The sequence below is a fragment of the Amblyomma maculatum genome, chromosome 4 (genome assembly GCF_055883805.1).
Source record: "Amblyomma maculatum isolate TAMU_Amacu chromosome 4, ASM5588380v1, whole genome shotgun sequence".
Lineage (NCBI taxonomy): Eukaryota > Metazoa > Arthropoda > Arachnida > Ixodida > Ixodidae > Amblyomma > Amblyomma maculatum.
In genome coordinates, this window is record NC_139347.1 from 196,130,694 (window position 1) to 196,142,852 (window position 12,159).

The window sequence follows — 12,159 nt, forward strand, 5'->3', positions numbered from 1 at the left end:
GAAACTGGTTTCTACAATGTCCTCACAGTTGGTGTTAGGAAGCCCATGTATTTCTGTTCTGACATTGCGCTTGCCATTCAAGCTCACTTAGAGAGGCATCAAGCTTTACAGTATCTTCAGTGCCCATCCTTTCTTTTTTACTTTATCAACCTGCTCGCTCACTTATTTCAGTTCTTCATCCTGCCATTTTGCAGGGCTTAAAATTTCATCGTAGTTGTCTGACATTAGTGCTATATAGATGCTTCTAGCTCATCTACCTTCTTGAACAGAGGGCCTAGTAATACCACTTGAACAGGGCAAGCTGACAGGCTAGCTGGTTTTCCATGGTGTATTTCAACAGTGCATACTACACACGTACAGAAGATAAGAATATAGACACATGAGCGATGAACTACAACTTTATTTCAGGAGGGTGCCAACCACTACTTATAATGCCCTCAAGCAACCGCCCACCAGGGCAAAACCAGAATCGCAACACGTGTCAGGCCACAAGCGAGATAAAATATTCAAATAGCATCAGGGTGTCTAGCAACCGGGAAAACCGGGAATCGTCAAGGAGATTTCATGCAGCGGGAAAAATCGGGGAAATGCCAGGGAAACCATCAAAAATTTCACCAAGTAAGGGAAAATGGCGCGATATATTCTGCACTGCATTTTCATTTTAAGCTGACACACAGCGAGTACAATATTGATACAGACTTTATTATTATTTTTTTGTTGTTGTGCTGAACGCGCGGTCGCGCTGACACTTCCATGTCCACAATCGCGAACTCGGTACTGGCGTCGCATTCCGCGCTGACGGCGAGGTAAAACTCGCATTGAAGCTGACTTTCCTGACAGAACGAATTCTGTGCCGACCACTCAACACAGTGCGCCGGCTCCGCCATAGAATAGGACATGGTGGTGGCGTCAGCTCAAAGTGTACCGTGATCAGGGATGCGATTTGCGCTGTAATTTGAACCCGCGGTGTCGTCATAGGGCAGCGGGGTTGATGTTCCTTGCACATCTAACAAGTCTGACATTGGCTGTAACGCAGGTTCCGACGGCAAGCTTGTGGCCGGTGTCTTCTGGTTTTTGTCCACACCCATTTGTTACGGCTTCCAAAGGTTCTTTGCGTGCACGGTTACAATCTACTGTTTCCCGGCATCTCGATCGCAAGGGAGAACTCTGCACAAAGCGGTACATCGAGAAACACGAGCGAAACGCAGACGCGCACGAAGAGGCAGCGATGGCAGTGAACGCAAAACAAAGAAAAAAAAGATGCACCGATCATACCAACCAACGGGAGACTCGCGTGAAAGCTAATCAGAGACCATAAATGGCCTTCACAATACAGACATGGGCAGCCAGTCCACTTGAGCTAAGCCATTTTGAGATGGCATAAATTCTGCACTAGAATATAACTTCAGTTATTTCTCTGACCCACTCTGCACACTTCCTATCTCTTAATGTTACCCCTACCATTTTTCATTTCATAGCCCTCTGCGTTATCCTCAACTTAAGTAGAACCCTCTTAGCCTCCACGTTTCAGCCCCAGAGGTGAGTACAGGTAAGATGCAACTGTTGTATACTTTCCTCTTGAGCAATACCTGTAAGCTGCTAGCCATAATCTGCGTGTGCTTGCCAAATGCGCTCCATCCTAATCTTATTTTTCTTGTTATTTCCTTTTCATGGTCCGAATCTGCGGTTACTACCTGTTCTAAGTAGACATATTCGCTTACTACTTCCAGTGCTTCGCTACCTAACGTAAACTGCTGTTCCTTCCCGAGACTGTTGAACGTTACCTTAGTCTTCTGCATATTGATTTTTAATCTTGCCTTTCTACTATTCCTGTCTAGGTCACCAATCATTCCATGCAGTTCATTTCCTGAGTTACTCAGCAAGGCAATGTCATCAGCAAATCGCAGATTACTGAGGTATTCTCCATCTACCCTTATCCCTAACTGCTCCCATCCCAAGTCTCTGAATACTTCCTCTAAGCAAGCTGTGAATAGTTCTGGGGAGATCGTGTCTCCTTGCCTAATACCTTTCTTTATGGGAATTTTGTTACTTTCTTTATGCGGAACTTTCGTTGCTGTGCAGCCACTATATATATCTTCCAGCACACTCACGTACGGCTCGTCTACCTCCTGATTTCGTAATGCCTGCATCACTGCCGAGGTTTCTACTGAGTCAAATGCTTTTTCGTAATCAATGAATGCTATGATAAGGGCTGGTTATATTCTGAACATTTTTCTATCGCCTGGTTGATGGTATGGATATGGTCTATAGTAGAGTACCGTGCTTGATTGCAGTCTAAGGTTGTCTTGATTCTATTAGCGATTACCTTAGTAAATACTTTATACGTAACAGACAGTAAGCTGATTGGTCTGTAATTTTTAATATCCTAAGTATCCCCTTTCTTATGAATGAGGATAATGTTAGCGTTCTTCCATGGTTCCGGTATCGTTGATGACACCAAGCATTGCGTATACAAGGTGGCCAGTTTTTCTAGCACAATATCCCCCCCCCCCCCCCGTCCTTTAACAAATCTGTAGTTATCTGATCCTCTCCAGCTGCTTTCTCCTTTTTCATAGTTTCTATTGCTTTCTTAACCTCGTCCTTCGTCACTGGTGGAACATCTGACTATTTTTCCGTACTGCTAATCTCATTACAGTCCTGACTACTTTGGCTACTGTAGAGACCAGTATAGAACTCCTCGGCTACTTTGACTATCTTGTCCACATTCGTGATGATGTTGCCCGCCTTATCCCTTAGTGCATACATCTGATTTTTTGCTATGCTTAATTTCTTCTTCACTGCTTTAAGGCTCCCCCCACTCTTTACAGCATGCTCAATTTTCTTTGTGTTATACTTCCTTATATCAGCCACTTTACGCTTATTGATTAGCTTTGATATCCCTGCCAATTCTATCTGGTCTATTGGATTGGAAGCTTTCATTAAGAAGAAGAAATGAGCATTGGCAGGACATATAGTGCGAAGAGAGGATAACCAATGGTCGCTTAGGGTAACAAGCTGGATTCCAAGAGAAGGAAAGCGTAGCAGGGGACAGCAGTAAGTTAGGTGGGCGGATGGGGTTAAAAAGTTTGCAGGGGTGAAGTGGATGCAGCTAGCACAGAACCGGGTTAATTAGAGAAATATGGGAGAGGCCTTCATCCTGCAGTGGGTATGGTCAGGCTCTGATGATGATGATGATGACGAAATTCTGCACAAAGAAAACAGTTTCAAACCAAGCGGAAAATGGCGGCGATCGGCCAGCTGCAACGCCCGCGGTGTGTGGGAGTTTAGAACAAATTTCCTCTTTTCGGGGGGCATTTCGTGGCTGCCGTGACATTTTGAAAGCCGGTTTTATCACATTTCCTGACTGAATTCAGCAAATGGCTCTTTGGGCCAGTTGGTCCATACTTAGCACGTAAAAAGACCAGCGTAAAATACTGGGACAAAGGAACATAAAATGACAGGATGGGCGCTCTCCTTTCATTTCGTGTTTTTTTGTCCCCGTTTTTTTGAGCTGGTCCTTTTACATGCTAATAATAATTTGGGTGCAGGTGCACGAAATGATAAACGTTACGAAAATGAGTTTTTCTCAAAATAGATTTTTGACCATTTTCGACCATTCTAAGACTCGCGTCTTCCCTTAATTAACTCTATGGCTGTTATATTTAAGAATTTTTGCTACTGTAAGTCTTCAACTAATTTTATTTTCCAGGTGATTGCACATTTATCAGCAGTTGAAAGTTTGCAACTTAGACGCAGTTTCCTTAATGGAACAGTGGAAATGACAATACGCTTCAACTCGTATTTTCATGCTGTGCTTTCCACTAAAGATGATGATGACGACGATGTTGGTAATGTGAACATTGTTTGTGATTCCTCATGCGAGCCTCTTGTTTTGGTGTCTTATGAAGGCATCGTAGAGATGCTTCTTAGGCTCGACCAAAGTGTTCTACTGGTCCTGATGGTAGAATCGTTAGCCCATTAAGTAAAGTCTTCCGTGAATCATTGATGTCAGCTTCATTACCCTGTGATTGGCTCACAGCGAGAAGTCACAAGAATGGGGTCCGTTTTTCGGTGGGGAACTATCGTCCCATCTCCCTAACTTATTTTTCCTGTAAGCTCATCAAACATATAGTTGCAAATCATATAATGCAGATTCTAAATAAAAATTCAACTCTCAGTCCATGTCAACATGGTATCAGAAAGGGATTTTCGACCGTTATGCAGTTAATTACAGGTGTTCACACCTTTAGTGCCATTTTAGATAAGTCTGGACAAGTTGACATCATATATTTCGATTTTAGTAAAGCATTTGATACGGTTCCGCACAGTAAAGTGCTAGTAAAACTTAAAATAATTGGAGTACCTGCGCCACTCATGAAATGGATTGCTGTTTGCTTACAGCACCGAACACAGTGTGTGGAGATTGACGGATTTAGTTCCCCTCCACTTTAGGTCACCTCAGGTGTCCTGCAATGGAGTGTGTTGGGTCCTCTGTTGTTTTTGCTATATATTGTTACGTGGAAGATTTACAGTCCCAAAGCTGTCCGCACAACTAACGTTGATGAGGCACCGATTTCACAACACTCAGCGTCGTCGTCTTCTCCAAGTCTGTTGCATTCTTCATCCTCATCACGAACAGCGAATACAGCTAAGTAATACTACCCTCCCGCGGGAAAAGCACAGTCCCGGTATGGTCTATGTTAGCGAAATAGAACGTTGATAATAGGGCTTTAGACGGAACACATGCACTATTTCGGAGGTTGGAGCTGTGGACGGGGACTTCGGAACCACAGATTCAACTTCGTAGGTGACGTCGGTCACGGGGCGCAAAACACTGTAAGGGCCAGTGTAACGGGGCAAAAGTTTTTCACACAAGCCCACTCGACGGCACGGGAGCCACAGCAAAACGAGAGATCCAGGAGTGTAGTGGACATCACGGTGGCGGCTGTCGTACCGGATCTTTTGAGAGTCTTGAGATGCAGAGAGCCTAGCATGAGCTATCCGGCGGGCATCATGAGCGCGGGTGACGGCATCACTGGTGTAAGTACTGGTGGCGTCTGCAGCGGGTAGAGAGGTGTCGAAAGGTAGTAACGGGTGTCGGCCAAATAATAAATAAAATGGGGAGTATCCAGCGGTAGAATGGACAGATGAATTGTAGGCGAATGTGACAAAGGGGAGATGAACGTCCCAATCTCGATGATCATCAGACACATACATGGCCAGCATGTCTGTGAGGGTACGGTTTAGACGTTCCGTGAGGCCGTTCGTCTGGGGGTGATATGCGGTGGTAAATTTGTGGCGGACGGAGCACGAACGGAGAATTTCGTCAACCACTCGCGACAGGAAACAGTGGCCACGGTCAGTTAGTAGTTCGCGAGGAGCACCATGATGAAGAATTACGTTTTCTAGAAGGAAGTCAGCGACGTCTGTGGCGCAGCTGGTCGGGATGGCTCGGGTAACAGCGTACCGAGTAGCGTAATCGGTGGCGACGGCGATCCATTTGTTCCCCGAGGTGGAAATTGGAAAGGGGCCAAGGAGCCAAGGAGGTCAACGCCTATGCGGGAAAACGGGTCAGTTGGTATGGGTACCGGCTGCATATGACCTGAAGGCGAAATTGTGGGCTTCTTCCGACGCTGACACAGTTCACATGCGACAATGTACTGCTGGACAGAGTGGTAGAGCCCCGGGGCCAGTAGAAACGTCGGCGCAGGCTGTCGTATGTGCGAGAGACACCCAAGTGGCCAGCCGTGGGAGCATCATGGAACTGTTCAAGGATAGTGGAACGCAGGTGTTGGGGAACGACGAGCAAAAGGTCTGTGCCATCTGGTCGCATATTACGTCGGTATAGGGTGTTCTCGTGGAGCACAAATAAGGCGAGAGATGGGTCAGGGCGGTCAGAGGTAAGACGGAGAGAGAGAGAGAAAAAACTTTTAATGAGCATAATAATCGGTAAGAATTCGCAGGAGCTGGGTGGTCGGTGCCCCTAGTCCAGGGCTCCACTGGCAGCAGCTGACTTGCGGACTAGCTGGATAATCCAGGCTTGCTGGTCCAGGTTGTCGCTGGTCAGGGCCGCCTCCCACTGCTCGTGTGTCGGGCATGGCACTAGTAACGTTGGGTCAGGTTTGCCCTGGCATTTCCAAGAGATGTGATAGAGTGTGGGGCTTGCACCGCACCAAGGACAGTAACTCGTGTATTTTGTTGGGCTTATCTTATTTAAAATGTGAAGATTAGGGAATGTGTTTGTTTGTATTTTTCTCCAGTCTATAGCGTCCGAGGAAGGAAGTTGTTTGTGTGGTGGTGAGAAAATTCTTCTTTCTAACCGTAGGTGTTCCAGCCTGTCGCCGTAGGGTCCTAGGAGAGGGGTGGGGTAGGGATGGGGATTCGCCCGGTTTGTGAGAGCTCGGGCTAGATCATTCGCTACGTCATTTCCTTCTAGGCCTTCGTGTCCAGGTGTCCATGTAATTGTGTGCATCTGGGAGATGGAACGTAATATTGCACACGCTCTTCTGTGAGGTTTTCCGGCCAGGTAGTCGCTGCAGGCTGGTTGGGAGTCCGTCACTACGTGTGATGACTTCTTTTGGTGGTCTTGTGTTTTTATGGTGACAGCTATTGCCAGTGATTCCGCTTCCGCAGGATCCTTGGCATAGATTGAAGCCTGAATAATTGGCCTCTTCTTGTGGTCTTATTATCCTCCGTCTTACGTTTACAAGCGACGCTCTTGTAGCTTCCCGCTTGTAAACGTAAGACGGAGGATAATGGAATGCAGAGAAGGATCTAAGTGCTGTTCCTTGGCAATGTTGGCAAAGGCGGAGACAGACAAGACATATGCATCATCGTCAGAGTCTGTAGGACTAGGGGAGTCGACGGGATGACGTGGCAAACAGTCTGCATCTTGGTGAAGCCGGCCGGACTTGTAGACGACGGAAAAGGTGTATTCTTGTAATCGTAGCGCCCAGCGCCCCAAACGGCCAGTAGGATCTTTGAGAGAGGAAAGCCAGCACAAGGCATGATGGTCTGTTATCACAGTAAAATGGCAGCTAAACAAATAAGGGCGGAATTTCGTAATAGCCCAGACAAGCGCCAGGCACTCTCGCTCTGTAATAGAATAATTTTGTTCGGGTGTTGAGAGGAGGCGGCTGGCATACGCAATCACCCTTGTACGGCCGTGTTGTCGCTGAGTAAGTATAGCTCCTATTCCATGGCCACTTGCGTCGGTACGGAGTTCAGTATTGGCGGAAGGGTTGAAGTGGGCCAAGACTGGTGGCGTAGTTAGAGCAGCAATAAGCTCTGAGAAAGCTGCAACTTGTTCAGGCCCCCAATAGAATGAAACGTCTTTCTTGAGGAGTTGGGTGAGCGGACGAGCAAGGACTGCGAAGTTCGGGACGAATCGTCGGAAATAAGAACATAGGCCAATAAAGCTTCGGACATCGCTGGATGAACGCTGACGGCACGTATCTTGTCAGGGTCAGGCTGAACACCGGAAGCATTAACCAAGTGACCAAGCACTTTGATTTTCCGATGGCCGAAACTGCATTTCTTTGAGTTGAGTTGAAGGCCGGCGCGGCGGAATAGCTCGAGAATGGTAGAAAGGCGAAATGACGTAGTATAAATGACGTAGTCTCTTCCACTGGTGAAAATGTTAAAGTTAACATTTTTGCTGATAATTGTATGTTATTTAAAGGAATACGCTCTGTTTCGATCAAACCCTACTTAATACTGGTTTAAATAATGTTTCACCTTGGTGTAAAAAATGAAGAATGACCCTGAACCTTGAGAAAACAGTATTTATGCATATCACACCGAAGAAGGCGCCTCAAATGTTTAACTACACTCTGAGCTCTATATCTGTAACTCAGGTCACCAAGTACAAGTGTTTAGGCGTAATCATTAATGACCAGCTTACCTGGAGTAATCACATTTCCCATATAACTTTATCTGCAACGAAAGAGCTGGGATTTTTAAGACACAAATTAAGCATCAAGCGATGTGAAAAAATTAGCTTATGAATCCATTATTAGACCGAAACTCGAGTACGCCGCTATGGTGTCGGACCCTCAAATGAAAAAAGGCATTGCACAGGTAGAAAAAGTTCAAAGGCATGCTGTGAGCTGCACCTACACTAAATATAGAAATTCCGACTCCATCTCTGCATATGAAAGCAAACCAAATAGAACCTCTCCGTATCAGAAGAAAGATAGCAAGGTTAAACTTTTTCGACTGCTTGCATCAGGGAAAATTTGGCATCTCGGCAACGCCTTATGTTACACTATCGTCAACTCGAAAAATGCAACACACACACGCACAGCGATAGCTTGACTTCTCACTTCGCAAAAACAAATTCCCACCAGTTCTCTTTTTTGCCAGAAACAATTGAGGATGTTTTAATGTGTGATGATTCAAACAGGCCATAAAGAACATTTTTAACCATTGAAAGTGACTTACTGCCACTTATTTTTGATGAAGATGTACTCAAAGTATTTTTGTCTGCTTGCATAATTTTTAAAACGTCTATTTATGTAACTTGCTGTCATTAGAATGCAGTGTAAGCATTCCTTGTATTTGACTTTTGCCCTTCCTGCTTAGACCAAAAAGGTATGCAGTATTGTGCAAATAAAATAAACAAGCAAACAGCTGATGCACTGGGCTCAGCCGGTTTTGAAGCTCTATGATTACAATGAAAAAGTGCCTGTTTTTATACACTGCAGCAAGCTGAAGGGATGAATTATGTGCATCTCAGATGACTGCTCATCAGAGACCCTTTCGAAAATAATATTACTGTGGCAGTGAGCAAAGGACAATAAGGGCAAAGGTGCGAGATGAACTGATAATAAATGGTGTGGCCTATACCTGAATTCTAGAAACTAACATTCGTGTTAAGCTGAACAACACTCATGGCAACTCATCCGATAAGGACGTTGACAAACGTTCAGTAATGAACTCGAATTACTAATGGTAATGCTCGCAGTATTGATAATGAGCCTGAAAGTCTCGAATTTTCGTCAGTTTTGCACGAACCTCACCCAATTGCTGTTACCAAAACCTGTTTGTATAGCGACATACAGAACTGTTAACTTTTTCCACTTTTATATAATGTTCTCTGGACAGACAGTAAAACGAGAGGGGGTGGCATTGCCTTTGTAATTAGGAAAACTTTAACTTACAAACCTCTTCATCCCATAGGTGACCATGGAAATGTATAGTGCAAGTTATGCCTTAAGGATACCACGTTGCGTAATGTACAAACCTCCTGGTAGGTCTGTCGAATTTTTTCAAAAGATGAATGATTATATTGCGAATAATACCAATCGGCATAGCAGAATTGCATTGTTGGGTGACTTTGGCCTGCCAGGTGTAGACGGGAGTTTCGGATCCCAGGAACTGTAGAAAAACTGCATGGTGATTACATGTTAGAAATAATGGCTAAGTAAGGTCTAATAATCCAGGCGGTTAATCAAGTGACTCGAATGCAGGGGCAGAGCAGCAGAATACTGGACTTACTTTTTCTACCAGGTGGTATTTTTCAGTACAAAGTACCATAGGGGACAATTTCTAATTGTAAAGCTCTTTGGGCAAATATTCGGTTGGATAAAAGCATAATACGCAGCAAAGCTGTAACTGTTTGCAGTTTTAATGAGACAGACGATACCTCAATATTTGGCAAATTAGATGTTGCACTCAGCAGAATCCCCATTATTAGCCATGTAGATACTTTATTAACAGTATTTATTGATGTATTTTAAAACTGTTCTCTGCTTTATGAAAAGTACAGGCCTAATCGAAAGACTATGAGTTTACTGCTATGTTACGTGATATACTAACTGTGACGTGATACGATGTGGCATGTCTGTGATGTGACTGTACTAACTTCACCCATCCCTCTCTCACAACTTTTATATCCACTCGCCCCCTTCCCCCTGTGCAGGGTAGCAAACCAGTTCCTTTTACGGGTTAACCTCCCTGCCTTTCCTCCTCATCTTCTTCCTCCTCCTTAAAGGGGCTATAAACAGCCATAGCAATACAGTTTCCCTATGCTTAGTATGTGAAACAATGTCGCTGTAAGATAACCTTCCCGCAAGAATTTTTGAAATGCGACATTTGGAAGCAGAGTTATTTGCAATCAAAATTTGAATATCTGCGCCTTCGCGGCTTTCCTCCTCCTTTCAACTTTTTAGCGCACGCAAAGGCTGGCCCTCCTTCACGGGTCTCGCCCACTGTCACGTCACAACTGACGCATTTGCGCTTTTACTTTTTTTGCTTAGCGCCGCACGCCGCAACTTCCGTTTTGGCGCGCTTGCTTGCCGACGCGCCGCCGGGGGCCTCTCATCGTCTGCTTCATCGCGGCACAACTCGAAAGTTTTGTTGCCATGCTATGTATCCCTGGCGTTGACCTCACCTTCGATTTTGTGTTGCGTCGTGTGCGCGACAGGTGCAGAACAGTTCTGGGCTAGACTGGCCACTCTCTTGAGTTCGCGAAGGCAGTTATCGAAGCGCCGAATTGTTGTTGTTGACGGGACATGAGCGGGAGGTTGTTACAGTGTGCAGTCCCTGAGTGTGAAGGTATTGCTAGTGACGGCAGGAAAAACATTCTGCATAAAGTGCCTCAAAACGCCAACCTCCGGAAACAGTGGCTACAGCTCATCGGATAGCCAGCATCGGTGAAGAAAACGTTTATCTACGTTTCCTTTACCCGGATATGTGGTTCGCGATTTGGGGATCCCAACAAGACTGTGTCTGCGTGAAGGAGCGGTACCAACGCTGTTTCTTCCAACACTGCCGGTAAGTGTAAAATGAAAAGATTGTGATAATATTAGTTTTAGACGCGTTATCACAGTATAGTGTGGATTGTTTTTTTAACTCAGGTGATCTTGCTCGGCGTTATGGCATGCATAAGCAAGATTTGTCATGATCACTGTGAATTACACTGCTCAAAATAAACCAGTGGCGAGCTTACGATGGGATTTTGATATTTTTTACTGTTACGCTAGTCGACCCCACGCACCAATGCACATATGAGCCGTATACTATCGTCGTCGGGGTTCAGCAGCAGATTCTTCAATGGCGTGTACTTATGGGGGTCGAGTCCCATCTCGGTACTCATTCGCCGAAGTCGCTTTTCGAGCTCGGGGTCCATAATATCCGTACCGCAGCAAGGGTATGAGATGTTAGCAAACATCTAGAAATTCAGAATCGAGATCGCAGAGAGCGGTCTTTTGAGCGTTGCGGAGGGAAACTCTGTCGTGCACCTTGCTCGAACCTTGAAATCTTCGTGTTTAGGCTCCTCTTGCGTTTGACTTTACGATGCCCCTTCGTGAAGGATAACGATCGATTGTAAAGAAAAAAATTGGTCTTGCTTAGCTTATGGTTAAGCCTAGGATGCAAAGCATACTAGCCTAAAAAATTAAACGTTACCTGGCTATACCTGGTTAGCCATTTCATAGACAAGAACAACTCATGTGTTACTCTGCTTCTTCCTTTATTTTTCTCAAACCAATAAATACACTATGATGATCAGTGTTCAGCACGCATTTTTCGTTTAGTAGCATTTCGCCGCTCGAACCGAGTAGAAGTACTCGAAGCTTCATCCTTCACCTCGGCATCGGTTGTCGAACGCTGCCGTCTAGCTGCATACTGTGTACGTCGCTTGGCAAGCCGTACTTCTCGTTCTTCTCCCGTTTCCGTGGCTGTTTGTAACTTGCGCTTTGCGGTCTGGCGAGCCGCCCTCTCTCTGGCCGACATCTCGCTGCTCAACTGACTCAATGAGTGCGTCACCTTTTATACAATTGCGTGACGTCAGTATCTCCTAGCGGTAGGAGCGGGAGTTAGGCCGCCGGTGCAGGCTGCGCGTCCGCAAGCGAGCGCACGAGTTGAGCCCCAGCTTTCACAGCTGTTGTGACGTCATATCACATGGTGCGTCGATGTAGGTCAAGTGGTAGCTACGCAGCCGCGTGCGGCGCAGCAAGGAAGAGCTCGGTTGTGCGGCTAGTATGCTTTGCATAAAAAAAGGAAGGGGATGAAGAGAAGGGGACTGCATAGTTGTGCGCTGTGGTGTAGCTTGTCAGCAGTGGCGGTTTGGCGTCAGCTGACTGCGGGGAAACGGCGAACGCGCGCGCTGACAGGAAGTAAACAAACTCTGTTCGGTGTCCGATTATTATCGCAGCA

At 45.7% G+C, this 12,159-nt stretch overlaps 1 protein-coding gene across 1 annotated transcript in view; it reads left to right on the plus strand.

The window, feature by feature from the left end:
- Nucleotides 1-12,159, plus strand: part of LOC146193953 (uncharacterized) — a 56,156-nt gene that overhangs the window by 25,880 nt on the left and 18,117 nt on the right. The window lies entirely within an intron of this gene.